The sequence below is a fragment of the Staurois parvus genome, unplaced genomic scaffold, assembly GCF_062004578.1.
Source record: "Staurois parvus isolate SC_StPar_1 unplaced genomic scaffold, SC_StPar_1.0 ptg000209l, whole genome shotgun sequence".
Classification (NCBI taxonomy): Eukaryota; Metazoa; Chordata; class Amphibia; order Anura; family Ranidae; genus Staurois; species Staurois parvus.
Genome location: NW_028318005.1, coordinates 4254191 through 4280124, shown reverse-complemented (window position 1 = coordinate 4280124; position 25934 = coordinate 4254191). Strand labels below are relative to the sequence as shown.

The window sequence follows — 25934 nt, the reverse complement described above, 5'->3', positions numbered from 1 at the left end:
CTAAAGCAGATGTAAACCCAACCACTAAATTCTCATATAAGGTTTAACAGCTGGTGATACTGATGTAAGGGCCTTGTTTTGCAACCAGAAAAAATGAGGAAATACACCCTATGAAAAACACATGCATTCTGCTTTGTACAAATCACTCTCTCTCTCCACCACCACCAAATTGCCCAAGATACAAAGAATTTTGTTACCTAAAGGACATTCAGAAAGGCTGTACATCCACTTTAAGAGACCAGTACTTACATTAATCTGTCCCTATTCACTTTATCAGAAGCACTCCCTATGACTTCCCTATCCAAACTTTTTATAGTGATGGGGGCTGGCTTAGAAAAATGCCCATTTATTGCCCATTTATTGACCCTTCTAAGCCATCTGAACAAAGTTCAAGTGCCAGGATGTGCATTATTGATTGGTGATTGTTAATGAGGTAAATTTGTACATTATATCACCATGTCCATGAAGTGTGAATGGGTTGGGTTTGCCTCTATCCTATGCTTGATCCTAACCCAAACCTCATCTCTACCATTACAAGTTATATTCCCTCCTTCTTAGAAAAGCGTGGAGTATTAGGATGCTGCAACAACAGCCAAGAGTACTCACACTTACAATATGATGTGATCACTTTAATCTACACTCACCGGCCATTTTTAGGCTTTATTAGGTACACCTGTTCAATTTCTTGGTAACGCAAATTGCTAATCAGCCAATCACATGGCAGCAACTCAATGCATTTAGGCATCTAGATGTGATGAAGATGACTTTCTGAAGTTCAAACCGAGCATCAAAAAGGGGATTTAAGTGACTTTGAATGTGGCATGGTTGTTGGTGGTGCCAGACGGGCAGGTCTGAGTATTGCAAAATCTGCTGATCTACTGCGATTTTCATGCACAACCATCTCTAGGGTTTACAGAGAATGGTCCAAAAAAGAGAAAATATGTGGATGAAAATGCCTTGTTGATATCAGAGGTCAGAGGAGAATGGGCAGACTGGTGGGCAGACTGGTTTGAGATGATAAAAAGGCAACAGTAACTCAAATAAGCCCTTGTTACAACCAAGGTATGCAGAATACCATCTCTGAATGCACAACACACCGAACCACGAAGCAGATGGACAACAGCAGCAGAAGACCACACTGGGTGCCACTTCTGTCAGCTAAGAACAGGAAACGGAGGCTACACTTTGCACAGGCTCACCAAAATTGGACAAAACATTGCCTGGTCTGAAGAGTCTCAATTTCACCGCTGACATTCAGATGCTAGGGTCAGAATTTCAGCGTAAACAACATGAAAGCATGGATCCATCCTGCCTTGTATCAACGGTTCAGGCTGGTGATGGTATGGGGGATATTTTCTTGGCACACTTTGGGCCCCTTAGTTCCAAATAGCCTACCTGAGTATTGTTGCTGACCATGTCCATGCCTTTATGGCTCCAGTGTCCAGTGTACCCATCTTCTGGTGGCTCCTTCCAGCAGGATAATGCACCATCTCACAAAGCTCAAATCATCTCAAACTGGTTTCTTGAACATGACAATGAGTTCACTGTACTCCAATGGCCTCCACAGTCACCAGATCTCAATCCAATAGAGCACTTTTGGGATGTGGTGGAACAGGAGATTCATATCACGGATGTACAGCTGACAAATCTGCAGCAACTGTGTGATGCCATCATGTCAATATGGACCAAAATCTCTGAGGAATGTTTCCAACACCTTGTCGAATCAATACTATGAAGAATTAAGGCAGTTCTGAGGGCATAAGGGGGTCCAACCCGGGACTAGCAAGGTGTACCTAATAAAGTGGCCGGTGAGTGTATTGTTAGACTATAATATGGATCCATGGTGTGCTGGTGACCTATGCTAGCCTCAGCTCTACTATTCTCTTTATTTTTTTCTAGTCATTTCTTCCATATGCCTAATTAGCCTCACCCACAAAGAATACCTCCTTTGGGAGTCCTTACCGACTTCTAAAAATTCCCAGGTATGGTGATTAGGTAAAACAAAAAAACAGGAAGAACATTTTCTTATGGTCGTAAAATTGAGCTTATCAAGACCAATATGTTCATAAAAGATATTATATTGTAGTATAAAGCAGTGCAGGTAAATTCTGGATAAAACCTACACTGGCTTAACATTTTACTTCAACAGTTCTTATTGAATAATTCTCAGTCACAAAGTGACTTTAATAAAAAAAGAAATGTTACCATGAATTAATTAAAAACACAGTGTGGATCAGAATTTGCACAGCCACACATCCATCATAAATAATCCACATAGTGTGTCTAATTTGTGTATTTCCTATGATCATGCGCTCCATCTAGTGGCCACAATGCAGTATTTTCCTGATTGCAGTATTTTAGGAAAATACGGCATTATGGCCACTAGACTGAGCCGATGATCATAGGAAATACACATATGAAATACATCATGGGGATTATTTGCTACTGCTGTGCATATGCCGTGGTGTTCATACAGTGATTTTGTATTGTAAATAGACCCCCTCAACTGTTTTGGTTGCTAAAAATGTGTTGTGCACAGCATCCACGGTACTTAGAACATTACCCTACTGTATTTTATTTATTATTTATTCATAAAAATAGTGAATCCTCCCAAAACTAACATTTCAGTTCTGGGTGTAAGCTGATGGCTCTGTCGACTGACAGTATTGACATAGAAGTGACATCTAAGCACTACATTCATGATGAACGATTTTACTGATTTTAGCTTTAAACTGGCATTAGATTCATTAAAAACACATTGGAAGTACTTGCACTGGATGAAGTTCATCGTATGACCAATGAAAGAATACCTACTGAATATTTACTTGGATTTGTTTCCTAAAGTGAACATGTACACTCACCGGCCACTTTTTTTATTAGGTACACCTATTCAATTGCTTGGTAACACAAATTGCTAATCAGCCAATCACACGGCAGCAACTCAATACATTTAGGCATCTAGACATGGTGAAGATGACTTTCTGCAGTTCAAACTGAGCATCAAAATGGGGAAGAAAGGGGCTGTAAATGACTTTGAACATGGCATGGTTGTTGGTGCCAGATGGGCTGGTTTGAGCATTTCAAAAACTGCTGATCTACTGGGATTTTCACGCACAACCAGCTCTAGGGTTTACAGAGAATGGTCCGAAAAAGAGAAAATATCCAGTGAGCGGCAGTTGTGTGGACGAAAATGCCTTGTTGAGGTCAGAGGAGAATGGGCAGACTGGTTCGAGATTATAGAAAGGCAACAGTAACTCATTTCAATATGGACCAAAATCTCTGAGGAATGTTTCCAACACCTTGTTGAATCTATGCCATGAAGAATTAAGGCAGTTCTGGAGGCAAAAGGGGGTCCAATCTGGTACTAGCAAGGTGTACCTAATAAAGTGGCCGGTGAGTGTACTTGCAGTACTATGCTGTGCAAAACCACAGGTACACCTGTGGGCTCATGTACACTGCAGCTGATAAAATGACGTTCAGGAGCTGTTCAGTGTTTTTTTCAGCAGCCCCTGAACTCTCCCTAATGTTTTCCTATGTGTCCATGTACACATCTTCATTTACAGTTACAGGCAGTTGAGTTTACAGTTGTTTTTTTTTAACGCAGAAAACTTGCGTTCAGCAGTCGAGTTTATCAGCATTTCAAACGCAAAACGCTTGTAAACGTGGCTAAACGCTGCAAATCGCGTTTATAAGCGGTTGCGTTTGAAATTTTTTTCTAACTCTTCCAGTCCCCGATGCTGTCCAGAGCCTTTTTTCATCATGAAAAATGCACTTAGATGGACAAAACACTGAACACAGGATGTTCCTACCAAGCTTGTCACACATTGTAATGACCAATTCACACCTCAGACCTCTCCCACCCTTGGAAACAAAAGATATGTTAACCTCCCTGACGGTATTCCCGAGTGTAGCTCCGGGTAAAGTTTCAGTACCACAAGCAGTAACCCCGAGCTACACTTGGGAATACCCTGCAGCTTTGCTCCGGGATCTCTTCTTCACTTACCTTGTCCTGCACTCCCGCGATGTCCCTCCTGCAGTGTCCCCTGCAATGTCCTCTGGCCGATGCCGGCATCTGTCTTCTGGGTTCCGTTCCCTGCGACGTCGGGACGTACGGGGACGGAACGGCGGGAAACTTGAAAGCTGTGATTCACTAAAATCACATAGTAAAACATTACTGTATCAAACCATTTCACATACATTTTGTCCCGAGTGCTTTGTCCTGTGCCCTGCCTGCATTTTTACTGTTCTTTCTGCCTGGAAACTGAGAAACGTCCATGGCGTCCAAAAAGCGTCCCTTTAGGTCAAAAGTGGTTTTAGACCAGCTAGAGAACAGCGATAGTAAATCAGAACCACTTGCAGAATTGAGTGATAATGATTTGTGGGGAAATTCGTCATCAGACACTGAAAATGATTTTGCGACTTTGCTCAGCGATGTGCGAACTTGGCGCTATATTTCAAATTTCAGTGTTTTTGGTTTGATTATATTATTGAATTAAATGTATTATTATTATATTAATATTTTTTATGATTATTTATTAAATTATAATTTATGATTTCGTGTTTCAAATTTTATCCTACCCGGGATGTTTACTAGACTCTTGTTCGGACAGATTTCAGTGAGCTATTCCTAAAAATTACAGGCCTACAATAAGAAAAATACATATTTCCATGCAAAAAAAATGTACCGCTTTGAGCACAGAAATATGGACATAATCAGACCGCTAGGGAGGTTAATGACCATTCACATCTCAAATTCCTCATGTAGACCCCCTGCCAGGTGACCTTAATGACTCCCTCCACCAGACACCTTTCCCACCCTTGGAAACAAAAGAAATGTTAATGAGCAACTTACACCTAAGCTAATCTCAACACATACTGCTCTCTCTGCTTCTACTCTCTGTATTTCTCTGAAACAGTCTGAAATAATGAAAATGAAATAAATTTACCACCATTTATAAATAAATAAATGAAATAATTTACCACTTTTCAGTGCATTATGGGCATCTGGGAGGTTCTCCTGTGCTTATCGTTAAGAAACACTTCTAAACGCAAACGCTCATAAACCCATTATGAAAACGTGGCTAAACAGATGTTTTTTAACCTACGTATTCCAGCAGTCAGTTTTCATCATTCAGAAGTGTCCCGTGTACATGGAGCCTAAAGAGGAACTTCATCCTTTTCATAAAAAGAACAACAAAGACGCCTTTTGAAATGTTTAGTTTAGTTCAGATACTTATATATAATAGCAGTTGTTTTATTCTTTATATACCCTATTTTTCTTTTCCTCCCTAGTTTTCTCATGCAGTTTCGATGCAGTTTGCTATGCTCCAGTACGGTTCTGGGCAGAAAAAATGCAGCACGTTCTATTTTTTTTCTGCACCCGAAAATGACTGGAACTGACTGTACTGGTGTGAACGAGGGCCATTGGAATACATGGAAAACACTGTGCATGCATTTTGGATGCAGAAAAACACGCACTTAACTGCATTTAGTGTGATCTAGCCCTAAGGGCCAGTTCACACTACAAAAACACACTCTGGATGCATTCTGGAAACATTTTTGCTTACAGTTCACACCACACGCAGTTCCGGTGCAGTTTTGATGCAGTTTGCTATGTTCCAGTATGGTTCTGTGCATGTTCTACTTTTTTTTCTGCACCGAAAACTGACTGCACTGGTGTGAACTAGGGCCATTGGAATACATGGAAAACACTGTGTATGCATTTTTGATGCAGACAAAAACGCACAGGACTGCACCTAATGTGAACTAGCCCTTAGGGCCGGTTCACACCACAAAACGCACTCCTGATATGTTTTTGCTTCCAGTTCACACCAAACGCAGTTCCGGTGCAGTTTTGATGCAGTTTGCTATGTTCCAGTAAGGTTCTGTGCAGAAAAAAATGCAGCATGTTCTACTCCTTTTTCTGCACCGGAAACGAACAGCACTGGTGTGAACTATGCATGCATTTTTGATGCAGAAAAAAAACGCACAGGACTGCATCTAATGTGAACTAGCCCTTAGGGCTGATTCATACTATAGGTAAGCATTCCAGATGCGTTCCGGGTGCATTTCTACATGCGTGTTTTTTATGCATTTTAGATGTGTTTTTTACACGCTTCAGTGCGTTTTTATGCTTTCCAGTTAATTTTTTCCCCTCTGCTTTTCTTCAATTCAATAGGAACATGTGTGTTCCAGTGTGTTTTTGGTGCATTTTGATGCATTCCGATGCGTTTTTTTATGCGTTTTACCGCGTTGCAGTACAGTTCTGTGCAGGAAAAATGCAGCCAGTTCTACTTTTTTTTCTGCACTGGAAACTGACTGCACTGGTGTGAAATATGCATGCATTTTTTATGCAGAAAAAAATGCACTGGACTGCATCCAGGGGCGTATTTGCTACAAGGCAAACAAGGCATTTGCCTACGGCGACATTTTTCAGGGGGGCAGCACTCTCATTCCCAGGGATGTCCGGAGCTGTGAAGGTGAGTGTCTGTGAGCTTCTCCCTCTTGCCAGGGATGGGAGGGGGTGGCGGCGAGTGTATGGGGGAGGCGGTGGTAGTTGAAAGCTCTCTTTGCCTCCCCAGGGAGGTGGTGTTGGTTGGTGTCAGGCTCTCTTCTTTGGGGGGGTGGGTTGCTGGTTGGTGTTATGCTCTCTCCACGGTTGGTGGGGTGTTGGTCGGTGTCAGGCTCTCTCCTTTGGGGGGGTTATTGGTTGGAGTTATGCTCTCTCCACAGTGGGGGGGGATGTATTGGTTGGTGTCAGGCTCTATTCTTTGGGGGGGGGGGTTGCTGGTTGGTGTTATGCTCTCTCCACGGTTGGTGGGGTGTTGGTCAGTGTCAGGCTCTCTCCTTTGGGGGGGTTATTAGTTGAAATTATGCTCTCTCCACAGTGGGGGGGGGGGGATGTGTTGGTCGGTGTCAGGCTCTCTCCTTTGGGGGGGTTATTGGTTGGTGTTATGATGTCTCCACAGTGGGGGGGGGGGATGTGTTGGTCAGTGTCAGGCTCTCTCCTTTGGGGGGGTTATTGGTTGGAGTTATGCTCTCTCCACAGTGGGGGGGGGATGTGTTGGTCGGTGTCAGGCTCTCTCCTTTGGGGGGGTTATTGGTTGGAGTTATGCTCTCTCCACAGTGGGGGGGGATGTATTGGTTGGTGTCAGGCTCTATTCTTTGGGGGGGTGGGTTGCTGGTTGGTGTTATGCTCTCTCCACGGTTGGTGGGGTGTTGGTCAGTGTCAGGCTCTCTCCTTTGGGGGGGGTTATTGGTTGGAGTTATGCTCTCTCCACAGTGGGGGGGGGATGTGTTGGTCGGTGTCAGGCTCTCTCCTTTGGGGGGGTTATTGGTTGGTGTTATGCTGTCTCCACAGTGGGGGGGGATGTGTTGGTCAGTGTCAGGCTCTCTCCTTTGGGGGGGTTATTGGTTGGAGTTATGCTCTCTCCACAGTGGCGGGGGGATGTGTTGGTCAGTGTCAGGCTCTCTCCTTTGGGGGGTTATTGGTTGGAGTTATGCTCTCTCCTCAGTGGGGGGGGGTTTATTGGTTGGTGTCAGGCTCTATTCGTTGGGGGGGTGGGTTGCTGGTTGGTGTTATGCTCTCTCCACGGTTGGTGGGGTGTTGGTCAGTGTCAGGCTCTCTTCTTTGGGGGGGTGGGTTGCTGGTTGGTGTTATGCTCTCTCCACGGTTGGTGGGGTGTTGGTCGGTGTCAGGCTCTCTCCTTTGGGGGGGTTATTGGTTGGAGTTATGCTCTCTCCACAGTGGGGGGGGATGTATTGGTTGGTGTCAGGCTCTATTCTTTGGGGGGGGGGGGTTGCTGGTTGGTGTTATGCTCTCTCCACGGTTGGTGGGGTGTTGGTCAGTGTCAGGCTCTCTCCTTTGGGGGGGTTATTAGTTGAAATTATGCTCTCTCCACAGTGGGGGGGGGGGGGATGTGTTGGTCGGTGTCAGGCTCTCTCCTTTGGGGGGGTTATTGGTTGGTGTTATGATGTCTCCACAGTGGGGGGGGGGGATGTGTTGGTCAGTGTCAGGCTCTCTCCTTTGGGGGGGTTATTGGTTGGAGTTATGCTCTCTCCACAGTGGGGGGGGGATGTGTTGGTCGGTGTCAGGCTCTCTCCTTTGGGGGGGTTATTGGTTGGAGTTATGCTCTCTCCACAGTGGGGGGGGGATGTATTGGTTGGTGTCAGGCTCTATTCTTTGGGGGGGTGGGTTGCTGGTTGGTGTTATGCTCTCTCCACGGTTGGTGGGGTGTTGGTCAGTGTCAGGCTCTCTCCTTTGGGGGGGTTATTGGTTGGAGTTATGCTCTCTCCACAGTGGGGGGGGGATGTGTTGGTCGGTGTCAGGCTCTCTCCTTTGGGGGGGTTATTGGTTGGTGTTATGCTGTCTCCACAGTGGGGGGGGGGATGTGTTGGTCAGTGTCAGGCTCTCTCCTTTGGGGGGGTTATTGGTTGGAGTTATGCTCTCTCCACAGTGGCGGGGGGATGTGTTGGTCAGTGTCAGGCTCTCTCCTTTGGGGGGTTATTGGTTGGAGTTATGCTCTCTCCTCAGTGGGGGGGGGTTTATTGGTTGGTGTCAGGCTCTATTCGTTGGGGGGGTGGGTTGCTGGTTGGTGTTATGCTCTCTCCACGGTTGGTGGGGTGTTGGTCAGTGTCAGGCTCTCTCCTTTGGGGGGGTTATTGGTTGGAGTTATGCTCTCTCCACAGTGGGGGGGATGTGTTGGTCGGTGTCAGGCTCTCTCCTTTGGAGGGTTATTGGTTGGTGTCATGCTCTCTCCACATCGGGGGGAGGATGTGTTGGTCGGTGTCAGGCTCTCTCCTTTGGGGGGTTATTGGTTGGTGTCATGCTGTCTCCACAGTGGGGGGGGGGATGTGTTGGTCGGTGTCAGGCTCTCTCCTTTGGGGGGTTATTGGTTGGTGTTATGCTGTCTCCACAGTGGGGGGGGGGATGTGTTGGTCGGTGTCAGGCTCTCTCCTTTGGGGGGTTATTGGTTGGTGTTATGCTGTCTCCACAGTAGGGGGGGGATGTGTTGGTCGGTGTCAGGCTCTCTCCTTTGGGGGGTTATTGGATGGTGTCATGCTGTCTCCACAGTGGGGAGGGGGGGGTGTTGGTCGGTGTCAGGCTCTCTCTTTTGGGGGAATATTGGTTGGTGTTATGCTCTCTCCACAGTAGGGGGGGGGGGCTGTTGGTCGGTGTCAGGCCCTCTCCTTTGGGGGGTTATTGGTTGGTGTTATGCTCTCTCCACAGTGGGGGGGGGGATGTGTTGGTCGGTGTCAGGCTCTCTCCTTTGGGGGGTTGTTGATTGGTGTTATGCTGTCTCCACAGTAGGGGGGGGGTGTTGGTCGGTGTCAGGCCCTCTCCTTTGGGGGGTTATTGGTTGGTGTTATGCTCTCTCCACAGTAGGGAGGGGGGGTGTTGGTCGGTGTCAGGCTCTCTCCTTTGGGGGGTTATTGATTGGTGTTATGCTGTCTCCACAGTAGGGGGGGGTGTTGGTCGGTGTCAGGCCCTCTCCTTTGGGGGGTTATTGGTTGGTGTTATGCTCTCTCCACAGTAGGGGGGGGATGTGTTGGTCGGTGTCAGGCTCTCTCCTTTGGGGGGTTATTGGTTGGTGTTATGCTCTCTCCACAGTGGGGGGGGGGATGTGTTGGTCGGTGTCAGGCTCTCTCCTTTGGGGGGTTATTGGTTGGTGTCATGCCGTCTCCACAGTGGGGGGGGGGGATGTGTTGGTCGGTGTCAGGCTCTCTCCTTTGGGGGGTTATTGGTTGGTGTTATGCTCTCTCCACAGTGGGGGGGGGATGTGTTGGTCGGTGTCAGGCTCTCTCCTTTGGGGGGTTATTGGTTGGTGTCATGCCGTCTCCACAGTGGGGGGGGATGTGTTGGTCGGTGTCAGGCTCTCTCCTTTGGGGGGGTTATTGGTTGGTGTTATGCTCTCTCCACAGTAGGGGGGGTTGTGTTGGTCGGTGTCAGGCTCTCTCCTTTGGGGGGTTATTGATTGGTGTTATGCTGTCTCCACAGAGGGGGGGGGGGGGGTGGAGTGTGTTGGTCGGTGTCAGGCTCTCTCCACGGGAAAGGTTGGGGCAGCCTATTTTTATGTTTCCTAGGGCAGCACAAATCCTAGATACACCATTGACTGCATCTAATGTGAACTAGCCCTTAGGGCCGATTCACACTAGAGGTACGCATTCCAGATGCGTTCCAGATGCATTTCTACATCTCGTTTTTTATGCATTTTTAATGCGTTTTTGACACGCTCCAGTGCGTTTTTTATGCATTCCAGTTCATTTTTTCCCCTCTGATTGTCTTCAATTGAAATAGAAACATGTGTGTTCCAGTGCGTCTTTGGTGCATTTTGGTGCACTCGGGTGCATTTTTTTATGCGTTTTACCGCGTTCCATTACAGTTCTGTGCAGGAAAATGCAGCCTGTTCTGCTTTTTTTTCTGCATCACTGGAACTACAAGCACTGGTGTGAACTATGACTTTGACAACCATAGAACCTACTTTCTGTGCTTATCGGACGCAGAATATAAGCAACTGAAACGCATGTCGTGTGAACTGGCCCTTAATGCTTTTCTATGACATGTTTCAACAATCGCTATGCTGAGCTGCTAATCGTTGGAGGTGAGCGATCAATTTGTAGCAGAGCACAACCCAATTTTTTAGCAAATCTCTAGCAACTCTAAATAAATAAATAAATAAACTCTAGCGATAAAATCGCTAGCAAAAAATAACCGTTTTAAGCGAATTGTGACAGCAATTATTTCTGCAAAGAAATCGCCATTGTGTCATCAACCCAGCTGATTAAATCAATAATACTTTGAAAGAATTAGTGAATATACATATTGCTGATCTCATCTTCCAGATTACATTGCACACCAATAGCAGCAGCCCAGAAATCGTGGCGTCCAGTAGGTGGCAGTGTGAGCCACAATCCGGTCCCACTGACATTAATGATTGGCCTCTGATTGATACATTGTATCAGTGAGAAGGGTGATCAGTGCTGCTCAGTGGGGATGATGGTGACACGGTTACTCTTTGTCACTGTGAAGGAGGAGGAGGAGAAAGGGAGGATCTGAGGAGGGAGAGGGCAGTGACAAGGCTCCTGACACCACACTACAGACACTGTGATGAGACAGAGAGAGACTTGAGTGGCCTCACTTCCATCTGACAGCTGTCACTGCAGCTTTAAAGGGACACTATCACCCCAAAGCCTGGGTCCTCCTTCCAGCAGCCTATGGCACATCACTGAGAGCTGCCAGCCTGAAAACTTCTCATCCTACTGTCAGCCTGTGCAGGTCAGTGAGAGCAGCATGTGGGATCTGAGCACAAACTTTCTGTCCATGCTTTGTGAATGGCTACCGGTCATGGTGATGATGTTGCTAGGAGCTACCGCAGAACTGGACTGACAGATCATCATTTACCCGTAACTCTGTGCACTGCCAGGATGGAATGTTTGTTAGCTACTTACTGCATAGTTGTTAGTAAATAGATCTGATCTGGCAGATCAAAATCTGACTGTGTGTGTCCAGCTTTAAGGTGGTGATCAATTTAGATACATGCAATCGCACTATGTATCATTAATGCAACATATATTTTTTGCGATCAGCTGAAAATAATAATCAAAAATACAATCTTTCAGTTATAAATGCCACTGATCACTTAATTGATCTGAATTACAATTGGTCCTCCTGAATCCCGGATATTAAGACAATCAATGAAATTCTGCTATAGCCAATCGCCTTATCAAAGTCGAAATTGATTGAGAGTTCACGATTGGAGGATCTTTGGTTTGTGATCTTTATTCAATTTAATCACTTTAGTTGCTTTGAATGAGCAATTGTATGAAAATATTGATGTGTGTATGGCTCCCTTTAAACAATTGCTAAGTATAGTGCATTTATCCGTGTTATTTCAGATTACTGATCAGTACATTGCATGCAGGAAAGTTTAGACTAATAGGAAAGTATTACTTAGTATATGAAGTACACTTTTAGACTGATCGCTGTATGATGTCCATTATTAGACTGGTCGGTATATGGTGTACATTTTTGGACTGGACAGTATTATTATTATTATTATTATTACTACGAGTTTATATAGCGCCAAAGGGTTTGCTCAGCGCTGTACAATAGGGGGGACAATACATGGCACAACACTGTATACCCTCTTAGACTGGACATTATATTATGTACATTATTAGACTGGACAGTATATGACTTACATTTTAGGACTGGGCAGTATATGATGTACATTTTAAGACTGGACAGCATATGATACACATTTTTTAGACTGGTTATTATATGATGTACATTATTAGACTGGACAGTATACGACTTACATTTTAAGAATGGGCAGTATATGATGCACGTTTTAAGACTGTGCAGCATATGATACACATTTTTTAAATTGGTTATTATATGATGTACATTATTAGACTGGACAGTATATGACTTACATTTTAAGAGTGGACAGTATATGATGCACATTTTAAGACTGGGCAAAATATGATACACTGTTTTAGACTGGTTATTGTATGATGTACAGTACATTATTAGACTGGTCAGTAAATGATGGACATGTTTAGACTGGTCAGTAAATGAAGTACATTATTAGATTGGACAGTATATTACGTACATTTTAAGAGTGGACAGTATATGATGCACATTTTAAGAGTGGACAGTATATGATATTCTTTTTAAAACTGGTTATTATATGATGTACATTTTTAAACTGGACAGTATACAATACGGTATACTTTTTAAGACTCAGCAGTATATGATGCACATAATATATGGTTCTAGGCTAGTCGGTATATAATATGCCGGACAGTTTAGCCTGGTTAACACGTGGAAACTATTGTACAATCTCAGTATAAGATCTGCGTACGATAAGGTTATCATAGATGGCACAGGGGACTTTGGCCTGGAATGCATGCAGTGTACAAACTTGAAATACCTGCCCCTATGTACATTGATGTGGATGTTATAGGTTGACTTTATGGGCCTGATTTACTAAAGCTGAGCTCACGCTTCCAGTGTAGTGCAGGTGACCAGAGTTCACTTTCACTTACTAATAAAACAAGACTTGTATGCTTTGCGGAAAAATGGCCATGCCCAGCTGAAATTTCTTTGATGTAGCTCACTGTTAGCAATCAGTTAATAATTAGTAAAGTGAAGAATGGTTGGGATAAAAAGGTTAAAACAGGAACATGTTAGAAGCATACAAAACTGCAAAAAATAAATGTTGAGTTTGTGAAAGAATAGTCCTCATACAGGTATGAGGAACTTCAGAAGCATGCACCTCCCTGATGAACCGCTGAATATGGATGGCTCGGCAAGAGATCTTGCAGCCTAAGTAAACAAAGTCCCATGTGATCTAATGAGGATCTGCTATGTGCTGTACTTGAGAATTGGAACCAATTTTTGGGGTATCAGATGTTCCAGATTGGGTGGCATATGGGGCATTGGATGCTGCCGATAGCACAGAATCAAAGAGATTAGGCTCTATAGACTTGTTAGAACCTTAGATGGTCTTTATTGGGAGATCTACTTAGATATTAACCCAAGGCAATAGGTTAAGCTCACACTGGACCGTATGTAAAATATTTGGGACTGCACATTTGCTTGTGATATTTTAGCCTGAAAAGCCATCCCTATGACAAAGGTAAACTAACTATATAGCATAGACAGACTAAAGTTCAGAAGCAAAGATATTGGGCTCTGTAGACTAACAAGAACCTTGGATGGTGTTCACTGGGAGATCTACTTAGATTATAACTCAAGGTAGTAGGTTAGGTTCAGACTGGACCGTGAGTAAAATATTTGGGACTGCACATTGGCCTGTGATATTTTAGCCTGAAAAGCTACTCCTATGACACTAGAAGACTTACTATATAGCATAGCCAGACTGAAGTTCAGAATCAAAGAGATTGGGCTTTGTAGACTGGTTAGAACCTTGGATGGCGTTCATTGAGCAATATGCTTAGATATTAACCCAAGGCAGTAGATTAGGTTCAGACTGGACCGTGAGTAAAATATTGGGACTGCACATTGGCCTGTGATATTTTAGCCTGAAAAGCTACTCCTATGACACTAGAAGACTTACTATATAGCATAGCCAGACTGAAGTTCAGAATCAAAGAGATTGGGCTCTGTAGACTGGTTAGAACCTTGGATGGCGTTCATTGAGAAGTCTGCTTAGATATTAACCCAAGGCAGCAGATTAGGTTCAGACTGGACTGTGTGTAAAATATTGGGACTGCACATTGGCCTGTGATATTTTAGCCTGAAAAGCTATTCCTATGACACTAGAAGACTTACTATATAGCATAGCCAGACTGAAGTTCAGAATTAAAGAGATTGGGCTTTGTAGACTGGTTAGAACCTTGGATGGTGTTCATTGAGCAATATGCTTAGATATTAACCCAAGGCAGTAGGTTAGGTTCAGACTGGACTGTGTGTAAAATATTTTGGACTGCACATTGGCTTGTGATATTTTAGTTTTTGATGTAGTAGAACCAGTAGACTAATTAATTGGCGATGTAGTAGGACTGTATGCTATATGTAGATTAGGATCTTCAGCTACAAAATAATATTGTATATAAAATGTATTGTGTTCTATTGTATGGTGTCTATGTATAGTGTAGATATTGCTTTTTTAACTATTGTGTGACATAATAAGTCTTTTTTAAGCCATAGCAGCCTACAAAGTGCCATCGCCCATTTCACTTTATAGATCTGAATTGAATAAACTGAAATTTTACTGTTGTACTGTGAATTGCGATTACTGCTCTTTGATAAGCTTGAAAGTGTATTATTAAGTGAATTGCTAAGTATTGATGGGACTAAATATAGAAACGGTAATAAAAATGTTCATACTGTTCCAGGGGCGGACTGACAACTTATGGGGCCCCCGGGCAACAGGGGATCATGGGGCCCCTTTGCCCTTGCCCAAACTCAAAAAAGCCTATGAAAAAGGTACCAGGGGCATCTCATGGGGCCCCCTACTGACCCCGGGCCCTCGGGCAGTGCCCGAGTTTCCAAATGGTCAGTCCGCCCCTGTACTGTTCATAACTGGCCACCTACATTCTAGTTTACTTATCTGTGATTAAAAAACGTTTTAAGAACTTTATATCAATTATTACTGTTTTCACATTACATTGTACTTGTAAGTCTTAATTTAAATCACCCATTGCGGCGGTAGCACAGAATGCTGTAACTCTGTTATAAAATATGACACAAGAATTAAAACCCTTTTTAGTGCTGTCGTCACAGATCACATTCTTGACATGAGTCAGCAAGACTTTCTTTGCCGAGCTTTCATTTGTTAGGTCACATGGTGTGCCGTGATTTGGGAAGTAAGTCGTGTTGGGGAACCCACTTTTGCATCGCTTGTGCAGTGTCAGACAGTCTGCTCTCAGGACACTGTAAGGTCCCATCACGAGATGTTGCAATAAAACTTTGTCGGGCAGGAAATAAACGACGCACTCGGTTCACTGACTTGTTAACCTGTAAAAATGTTGTAATATGTGAAAAGCAAATGGTTTATTCATCCACCGCAGGCTGAATTTGTAATTTCAAAGCGTGCATTAAACACAGAAGTCTGTGAAGCTTCCATTATTGTCAAAGTCCATTTTGTGGAGCTGGAGTACAGTGTGTGTTGGTTTTATTGATCCTACTAGATAATGCAAGTGAATAGTGTTAGTAGTCACCGAGTAACCGGTGTCACCCTATACTCCTACAAGAGCATTGTGATGGATCCATGTAAGATCTCAAAATCCTGAGATGCAACCGACTTTGTATGTTCAGTGAACATGCCTACTTGTTCTATCTCAGTCATTAACCCCTACACTCCCTTATGACAGTACCTTGGGACTGCCTAAATCATTTGCTGATTGACCTGTTGGGGAATGCATTCGTAGTCCAAGATTAGCAAGAGACTCAAGCAGGTCAGCTATCTCTTTAAATAGTTGTCTCTTGTAGGAAAGCAAAAAAGAACACTTGTAAGTTGCTGTTGTTATTTTAAAATTTAGGTTGGTGGTCCATGGAGGTCAATGGAGTTCATCTACAAGAGGCTGGTTAGAGGTCCATGGGTGATCATAAGAAAAGAATAAAGCAGGACGACACTTGTAGGGGTTGATTTACTAAAACTGAAGAGTGCAAAATCTGGTGAAGAAACCAATCAGCTTGAATATTTTTGTCAAAGCTTTAAGTGGAGAAGTTCCACTTCAAGCCTTTGTCCCCCGCTCCCCATTAAGGATTGACACCTTTGGGGAGCGGGGAGTGGAGGAGCGGATACCCAAATTTGACAGGTACCCGCTCCCACTTCCGCTGTGATGAGCCTAAGGCAATCGGAAGCGGAAGTTGCCCCCCCCCCGTAGTCTTGTGGGACGCGTGACAGGTCTCAGAAGACTACGGGGCTATTTACAAAGCGCAGCGCTTTTCATGCATGCGCAGTGGACACCCAGCTGTGAAGCCACAAACTGTCACAGCTGGGTGCCCACACTAAAGATGTCGGTGCCAGCGAGAGAAGATGGCCGGTGAAACCAGCGGTGTTGAGGACACCACTAGACCGAGGGACAGGAAAGTGTCTATATTTTAAAAGTCAACAGCTACAGTTTTTATTTTTATTTTTTTCAGGCGGAACTCCGCTTTAATTGAGCAAGCTGATGTTATAAGCTGATTGGCTATCATGCACAGCTCCACCAGATTTTGCACTCTCCAGTTTTAGTAAATCAACCCCAGAGTGGAATAAGTGACTCAAATATATTGAAAAAGAAAAAAATTACTTACATCTGCTTAGGTTGCAGTTATCCTGTGGGGTAAAAACACGCAACCTACCGTAGCTGCAGGTGCAGGTGGAGAATACCCTGTCCCCACATAGGAATTCAAAGGTTGTTTTCGATGCCACAGGGGTCCCAATCCTGGATGTTCTGCAGAGTTCTCAGGAAGGTGCTGAACTAGGTAAGGTAGAAGCACTGGTGTCCCAAGGCAGGTGCGGGGGGTGCGGTCCGCACCGGGTGACACCGACCGCACAGGGTGACACCGGACCCACTCCACAAAAAGGTAAGTTGTAAAGAAAGCCAATGATCCCCGCAGGATACATCGGATCTGCGGATTGAGCACAATGGATCGGAGTCGCCTCCATTCTGCTCAATCCGCAGATCCGATCCATTCTGCGGGGATCGCCGGAGGGGGTGTCACCAAGTGTTACCACACCGGGTGACACCTACCCTAGGGACGCCTCTGGTTAGAAGAGGTCTATAAAAATCCTGCCAGTGGTCTGAACAGCAGAGGCGCCCTTTGTTGTGTGTCTAAGGATGGATCAGAGTCATCTAGTTTATTGAACATTAAATTACTTTATTTTTATCATTATTGATTTCTATAGCCCTATCATCTGCCAAGCTGTTGTACAAAGTGGGTGTTTCAAACAAGAAGGAACAATTTTATTTTTTTCAGGTATTTATATAGCTCTGTTAACCTCCCTGGAGGTATTCCTGAGTGTAGCTCGGGGTAAAGTTTCAGTACCACAAGCGGTAACCCAGAGCTACACTCGGGCTTACCATGTGGCGCTGCTCCGCGATCTCTCGGTCACTTACCTTGTCCTGCGCTCCTGCGATGTCCCTCCTGCAGTGTCCCCGGCAATGTAATCCAGCGGATGCCGGTATCTGTCTTCTGGGTTCCGTTCCCTGCGACGTCGGGACGTACGGGGGACAGAACGGCGGGAAATTTGAAAATGACAAAAAGTGACATTCACAAAAATCACTAAAATCACATAGTAAAACATTACTGTATCAAACCATTTCACTTACATTTTGTCCCGAGTGCTTTGCCCTGTCCCCTGCCTGCATTTTTACTGTTCTTTCTACCTGGAAACTGAGAAAAGTCCATGGCGTCCAAAAAGCGTCCCTTTAGGTCAAAAGTGATTTTAGATCAGCTAGAGAACAGCAATAGTAAATCAGAACTACTTGCAGAATTGAGTGATAATGATTCGTGGAGAAATTTGTCATCAGACACTGAAAACGATTTTGCGACTTTGCTCAGTGATGTGCGAACTTGGCGCTATATTTCAAATTTCAGTGTTTTTGGTTTGATTATATTATTGAATTAAATTTATTATTATTATATTATTATTTTTTATGATTATTTATTAAATTATAATTTATGATTTCGTGTTTCAAGTTTTATCCTACCCGGGATGTTTACTAGACTCTTGTTTGGACAGATTTCAGTGAGTTATTCCTAAGAATTACAGGCCTACAATATAAAACGCCAAATTTCCATGCAAAATAATGGTACCACTTTCAGCACCAAAAATCTGAAATAATCATACTGCCAGGGAGGTTGATGTATGCAGCGCTCTACATATATATGTGAGTTAGGGACCTTAGATTGTACACTGCTTGAGGGTTAGGGACTGACGTGAATGTACAATATATATATATATATATATATATATATATTGTACATTCACGTCAGTCCCTAACCATCAAGGGGTGTACAATCTAAGGTCCCTAACTCACATTCACATACTAGGGCAAATTTAGACAGGATCCAGTTAGCCTACCATGTCTATGGAGTGTGGGAGGACACCGGAGTACCCAGAAGAAGCCCACGCAGGCACAGTGAGAACATGCAAACTCCAGACAGGTAGTGCTGTGGTTGTAATTTGAACCAATGACCCTGGTGCTGCCAGTCAGATGTGCGGACCATTTAGCCACCGCGCTGCCACAGCAAGGGCTCGTTCACACTTGACTTTATTTCTAACTCTTGCCAAATGCCCCTATAGCGTTTGACAGGCATTAGACAGGTGTTTGTTAAGCATTTGCAATGCTCCCCAAACTCTCCCAAAATGCCCTATGCGTGGTTTTGAGGAAGTTGATAAGCGTTTGCCAAGAGTTAAAAGTGCACTACAAATGCCTATAATGAAGTTAAATGGTATTAAGGCTACGTTCACACTAGCTTTTTCAGCAGGTATCAGACAGGTGTTTGGGAAGCGTTTTTAATGCTTCTCAAATGCCTATGAAAATTCTGCACATGGCAGCACCCAGTGCTATTCACACGGAGCCGTTAGCGCCGCGGCAAAACTGACGCCTCGTGTCGAGTCAGGAGGAGTTGAAGCCTCCCATTCAAGTCTATGGTGCTGCTCCGCAAACGCCTGGCAGGCGTTTGTGGTGCGGTTGTGACGCGGTTGCAATGCAATTGCGAGGTGGTTGCGGAACGGTAATACCATTTAACTTCATTATAGGAGTTTGTGGTGCGGTTTTAACGCTTGGCAAACGCCTATCAACCACCTCAAAACCGCGCATAGGGCGTTTTGGGAACATTTGGGGAACGTTTGAGGGGCATTAAAAACGCTTCCCAAATGCCTGTCTAACGCCTGTCAAGCTCTATAGGGTCATTTGGCAAGAGTTAGAAATAAAGTCAAGTGTGAACGAGCCTTTACGATCCGCAAACGCCTCACAACTGCCTTGCACACACCTGCCAGGCATTTGAGGAGCGGCACCATAGACTTGAATGGGAGGCTTCAACTCCTCCTGACTGGACATCAGGCGTCAGTTTTGCTGCGACACGACGCTAACGCTTCAGTGTGAACAGCACTGTGTGCTGCCATGTGCAGAATTTTCATAGGCATTTGAGAAGCGTTAAAACCGCTTCCCAAATGCTTGGCTGACGCCTGCTGACACAGCTAGTGTGAACTGAGCCTTAACACTTTGAAATTCCAGCTTTTGAAGTGACAAATTCATACAATTACATTGTAAAACATACATAACAAAAACAGATATGATAGGAGGATGGTCTGTTCTAAGGATATATGGATAGAAAAATAGATAAGAAAACAAAGATGTATTTAAAAGGTTGAAGAGTGCTACATGGCTCGTGGAAGGGGAGAAGCATATAAGAAGTCCATGGTTGGTAAATCCCTTTGGCACACATTTAATGTTCCCAACATGTGTCAGTAATTCATGAACTGAACAAGATCAAGAAAAATGTTTAAATCCTGATGCTCAAAAATACAGTCATGTTTGGCCACTGTCATTGTAGGAAATAATTGTTGGCAGTCATGTTACCATATATGATCTACAGTCAGGTCCAGAAATATTGGGACATCGACACAATTCTAACATTTTTGGCTCTATACACCACCACAATTGATTTGAAATGAAACAAACAAGATGTGCTTTAACTGCAGACTGTCAGCTTTAATTTGAGGGTATTCACATCCAAATCAGGTGAACGGTGTAGGAATTACAACAGTTTGCATATGTGCCTCCCACTTGTTAAGGGACCAAAAGTAATGGGACAGAATAATAATCATAAATCAAACTTTCACTTTTTAATACTTGGTTGCAAATCCTTTGCAGTCAATTACAGCCTGAAGTCTGGAATGCCTAGACATCACCAGACGCTGGGTTTCATCCCTGGTGATGCTCTGCCAGGCCTCTACTACAACTGTCTTTAGTTCCTGCTTGTTCTTGGGGCATTTTCCCTTCAGTTTTGTCTTCAGCAAGTGAAATGCATGCTCAAATGGATTCAGGTCAGGTGATTGACTTGGCCATTGCATAACATTCCTCTTCTTTCCCTTAAAAAACTCTTTGGTTGCTTTTGCAGTATGCTTTGGGTCATTGTCCATCTGCACTGTGAAGCGGTGTCCAATGAGTTCTGAAGCATTTGGCTGAATATGAGCAGATAATATTGCCTGAAACACTTCAGAATTCATCCTGCTGCTTTTGTCAGCAGTCACATCATCAATAAATACAAGAGAACCAGTTCCATTGGCAGCCATACATGCCCACGCCATGACACTACCACCACCATGCTTCACTGATGAGGTGGTATGCTTAGGATCATGAGCAGTTCCTTTCCTTCTCCATACTTTTCTCTTCCCATCACTCTGGTACAAGTTGATCTTGGTCTCATCTGTCCATAGGATGTTGTTCCAGAACTGTGAAGGCTTTTTTAGATGTCGTTTGGCAAACTCTAATCTGGCCTTCCTGTTTTTGAGGCTCACCAATGGTTTACATCTTGTGGTGAACCCTCTGTATTCACTCTGGTGAAGTCTTCTCTTGATTGTTGACTTTGACACACATACACCTACCTCCTGGAGAGTGTTCTTGATCTGGCCAACTGTTGTGAAGGGTGTTTTCTTCACCAGGGAAAGAATTCTTTGGTCATCCACCACAGTTGTTTTCCGTGGTCTTCTGGGTCTTTTGGTGTTGCTGAGCTCACCGGTGCGTTCCTTCTTTTTAAGAATGTTTCAAACAGTTGTTTTGGCCACACTTAATGTTTTTGCTATCTCTCTGATGGGTTTGTTTTGTTTTTTCAGCCTAATGATGGCTTGCTTCACTGATAGTGACAGCTCTTTGGATCTCATCTTGAGAGCTGACAGCAACAGATTCCAAATGCAAATAGCACACTTGAAATGAACTCTAGACCTTTTATCTGCTCATTGTAATTGGGATAATGAGGGAATACCACACACCTGGCCATGGAACAGCTGAAAAGCCAATTGTCCCATTACTTTTGGTCCCTTAACAAGTGGGAGGCACATATGCAAACTGTTGTAATTCCTACACTGTTCACCTGATTTGGATGTAAATACCCTCAAATTAAAGCTGACAGTCTGCAGTTAAAGCACATCTTGTTTGTTTCATTTCAAATCCATTGTGGTGGTGTATAGAGCCAAAAATGTTAGAATTGTGTCGATGTCCCAATATTTATGGACCTGACTGTATGCTGAGAAAATCATATAAAATCATATAAAATCATATAAAATCAGGAGTTTAGTGAATGTTCCCTTTCATTAGCTGCAGATGTCTTGAAGTTGCGATGTTCTTGAGTGAATGCAATGTCACATTCTTGTCTTTACTGAATGATTAGGATGTCGAGCAGGTTTTTTCCTTGACAGTCAGGTTCGTGTTTGTTCTAGAGGTAGAGAGTGAGCAAACAGGTGCACCGGCTTAGATCCATTTATATTGGTGTCTAGGAATAGGGAGCGGGAACACAATTAAATCGTGAGAGTAAACACAAGCTAAATGCAGGTTCTTTGTGTCACGGGGGTTCACACCTTCATTTCTTGTATTATTAGAATAATGCCTTCAAATATTGTATATTCATCAGGTAATGCATCACAAGGAGCGATAACGATCTGTAAAATAAAGTAATCCATAATAAACAGATTTCATGTTAATGGCTCAGTCTAGTTTAAAGATGATTGATTTATATTTGTCATTATCAAGTGACTTAACCACTTCCAGTCCGGACACTTCTACCCCCTTCCTGTCCAGGGCAATTTTCAGCTTTCAGCACTATCACACTTTGAATGACAATTGCGCGGTCATGCAACACTGTACCCATATGAATTTTTTACCATTTTTTTTAGACAGATAAAGCTTTATTTTGGTGGTATTTATTCACCGCTGGGATTTTTATGTTTTTTGCTATGTAAATGAAAAGTCCAAAAATTTTGAAAAAAAGTGTTTTTCTTATAAAATGTTGCAAATAAATAATCTTTCATCATAAATCTTGGCCAAAATGTATTCAGTTGTCTTTTTAGTAAAAAAAAATAAGCCAGATTAGTTTATAACCAAAAATTATAATTTTTAAAAAATTTTTTACATTTTTATTTTATTTTTTTATATTATTATTTATGGGTTTTTTTTATATACTGTCACCCTAGCAGTACAGTGTCACCATGGTGGGGCGGACTGACAACTCATGGGGCCCCCGGGCAATAGGGGGTCATGAGGCCCCTGTGCCCTTGCCCAAACTCAAAAAAGCCTATGAAAAAGGTACCAGGGGCATCTCATGGGGCCCCCTACTGACCCTGGGCCCTCGGGCAGTGCCCGAGTTTCCAAATGGTCAGTCCGCCCCTGCACTCATATAGGATGTAAAAGCAATCATTTCTCTTTCTCTCTGTCTGTATTCTTGCAGCCATTGAGAAATACTGAGTGAGCTGTGATTGGACACACCTTGTCACATGGTACAAGGCTGTTGTGAATAGCCTTGTACCATGTGACCTCTGTGATCATTCACAGATTTCACACGTAGTAAGCAATGATGTCACAAGTGACATCTTGCTTACTACTTTGCATGTGATCACTGATTGGCCAATCAGTGATCACATGATCGGGACCTCGTACAGAGGTCCCGTCCGACGATCGGTGTTTCACTGTGTCCGGAGGACACAGCGGGCACCGGATTGCTAGAAAATGTGGGTGCCATTTATGAACAGCAACCCGCCCCTGGAGTGCCACCGCCCTGCCGTTTATAAACAGCAGGCAGACGGCAAGTGCTTAAAGATGACTGATTTATATTTGTCACTATCAGGTGACTTAATATAGATTTACACTTATTGTTTTTACATGATGCCTCAAAGATAAAATGATGAGCAGATATTAAATTGACACTAAAAGATATCCTTATTGTCCAAAAATAATCCATACATATCCACTGCTTGATGGCCCTGTAATCTATTTTTCATAAAATACTGCATTTTTCTGCCTCCTTGTAATGTCCTTCATGATTTCCTGAACTTTTATATTTCCCCCTTACTTCCTTTTGTTTGGAACAAGCAGAGCATGTTAGTTGTGGTCATGCACACTGCTCTATGTACTCTACAAATCCCATAGTCCAGGGGTGTCAAACTCCATTTCATCATGGGCCGTATCAGCATTATAGTTGCCCTCAAAGGGTCGGTTGTATCTGTAAGACTAGATGTTCAGAGCACCCCCCCCCCCCATTACATCAGATGTAAAAAATCCCACACCCTCCTTAACATCACCGTGCACCCCCTTTGAGGGCAGATATGGAAAGCAGAAAGTGCAGGGTCTGAAGGAGGACCAGAGGAGGAGTGGAGTCAGTTACCAGAGTCTGCTGAATGCTGAGACAAGGGGAGCCAGAGATGAATGGTTGCTGTAGCTGCACTGAGAGGTGCAGGATTTGGCAGAGGAGTTCTATTCTCCTCTCTGTTGCCGACTGAAGAGACAAAGTGGGGGTGGAGACAGGGGGGTACCTGCAGGAGAAGTGCAAGGGCCACATGAAATGGCCTGGAGGACCGGATTTGGCCGGCGGGCCTTGTGTTTGACACCTGTGCCATAGTCTATAGTCCATCTAAGGAATGAGCAACTGAGAGTGACTACATCTCTACATACAGTACGCCCGTTCTTAACCTCTGAAACTACTAAGCAACGTATTCACTCCCTTGTTATCTCTTGCCTTGACTATTGTAACTCCCTCCTCATTGGCCTACCTCATCGCAGGCTATCCCCTCTTCAGTCTATCATGAATGCTGCTGCCAGACTCATCCACCTTACTAACCGTTCCGTATCTGCCACTCCTCTCTGCCAGTCGCTCTACTGGCTTCCCATTGCCCAACGGATAAAATGTAAAACATTAACAATAACATATAAAGCCATTTATAACTCTGCCCCAAATTATATCACCAATCTAGTCTCCAAATATCACCCAAACCATACTCTCCGCTCCTCGCACGACCTCCTGCTCTCTAGCTCCCTTGTCTCCTCCTCCCATGATCCTCTCCAGGACTTCTCCAGAGCTTCCCCCATCCTCTGGAACTCTCTACCCCAATTTATCAGACTATCACCTACTCTGCTCACTTTTAGGCGATCTCTGAAAACCTATCTCTTCAGGGAAGCCTATCTTGCCCTCAGCTAATACTGGAATCTTCTACTCTTCCTACCAGTCCATCCCCCACAGTTATTACCCTTTGTACCACCAGCCCCTCTCTCTTACATTGTAAGCTCCAAGGAGCAGGGCCCTTCTAACCCTCTTGTATTGAACTGTATTGTTGCTGTATTGTCTCTCATTATATTGTAAAGTGCTGAGCAAACTGTTGGCGCTATATAAATCCTGTATAATAATAATACAGTAGAACCACGGAGTACTAACATAGCCACCCTCTAAAGTAAGTAAAGTGAGTAAAGCCTAGTACACACTGGGAGAAAATCGGACAAATGATTGTCCGATTTTCCACAAAGGTGCGTATCACGATGTAACCAACAATGGTATTAACTTGTATGAAAATTCTTCACCGACAAAAGCAAACATAGGCAAACATAGCCACATACTAGCATAGTAGAAGAGGAAGTGTAGGGTCATTCTTTGATTCCGAGCATGCGTGGTTTTTTCTATTCAATTATTTCCGTACGATTACTGTACATATTGAACAGATGTGTTCACGTACGATAAAACGTTTCTAGCGTGAACCTTCAGCTTTCATCATCCAAACAGTCGGAATCAGCTGTTGAAAGCACTATACTAACGATCACATAAACATCCGATTTTCTTATAGTGTGTACCAGCCATTAGTTAGATCACAGCAGCATAAAAAAGGAATTTGGAGATTTGAAGGAAGCCGAGAGGAATAGAAGGGACTTTTATGAGATAAGAATACATACTTGAATGGTAAAAAGGTTTTTTACCCTAATGTATTCTCTGCATTAAGGTCAAAAACCTTCCAAGTTGCTGCCCCCAGCCCTTCTGAATACTCACTGGAGCCAGGTTCTCAACCCAGCACTGTGCATAAACGCAGCAGCTTTCTCCCCTCTCCTTCTCTTCACTGGACATGGAGGTAGCAGTAGGAGCCATTGGCTCCTGCTGCTGTCAATCAAATCCAGTGAGGAGGGATCAGGGAGAGGTGGTTTAGGGCCAAGCCATGCTATGTGCGTCTATAGACACAAACCGTTCAGGTTGGGAGTGAGCCTGCAGCATCTGCCCCATAACAAGTGGCTTGCTATGGAGGCAGTTAGAGGAGAGGAGGAGCGGAGTGAGCCAATAGGAGACCCCAGAAGAGGTGGTTCAGGGTCGCTCTGTGCAATACCATTGCACAGAGCAGGTAAGTACTGTATAACATGTTTGTTGTTTTAATTTTAAAAATGTAGATTTGGTAGTGTTTTAACTTTGGTCACTTTAAGGGCCAGTTCACACAACAAAA

The 25934-nt window shown here is 43.8% G+C and overlaps 1 protein-coding gene across 3 annotated transcripts in view; it reads left to right on the top strand.

Moving 5' to 3' along the window:
* The first annotated feature begins 11076 nt into the window (after positions 1 to 11076).
* The window catches only part of PPARG (peroxisome proliferator activated receptor gamma), a 118128-nt gene continuing 103270 nt past the window's right edge, over positions 11077 to 25934 (top strand). For 2 of the 3 annotated variants that reach the window (XM_089678696.1, XM_089678695.1), the window contains exon 1: positions 11077 to 11275. The gene's annotated coding sequence lies outside the window, so the exon portion shown is untranslated. The remainder of the gene's footprint in view (positions 11276 to 25934) is intronic. The other variant, XM_089678694.1, reaches the window with a different exon arrangement.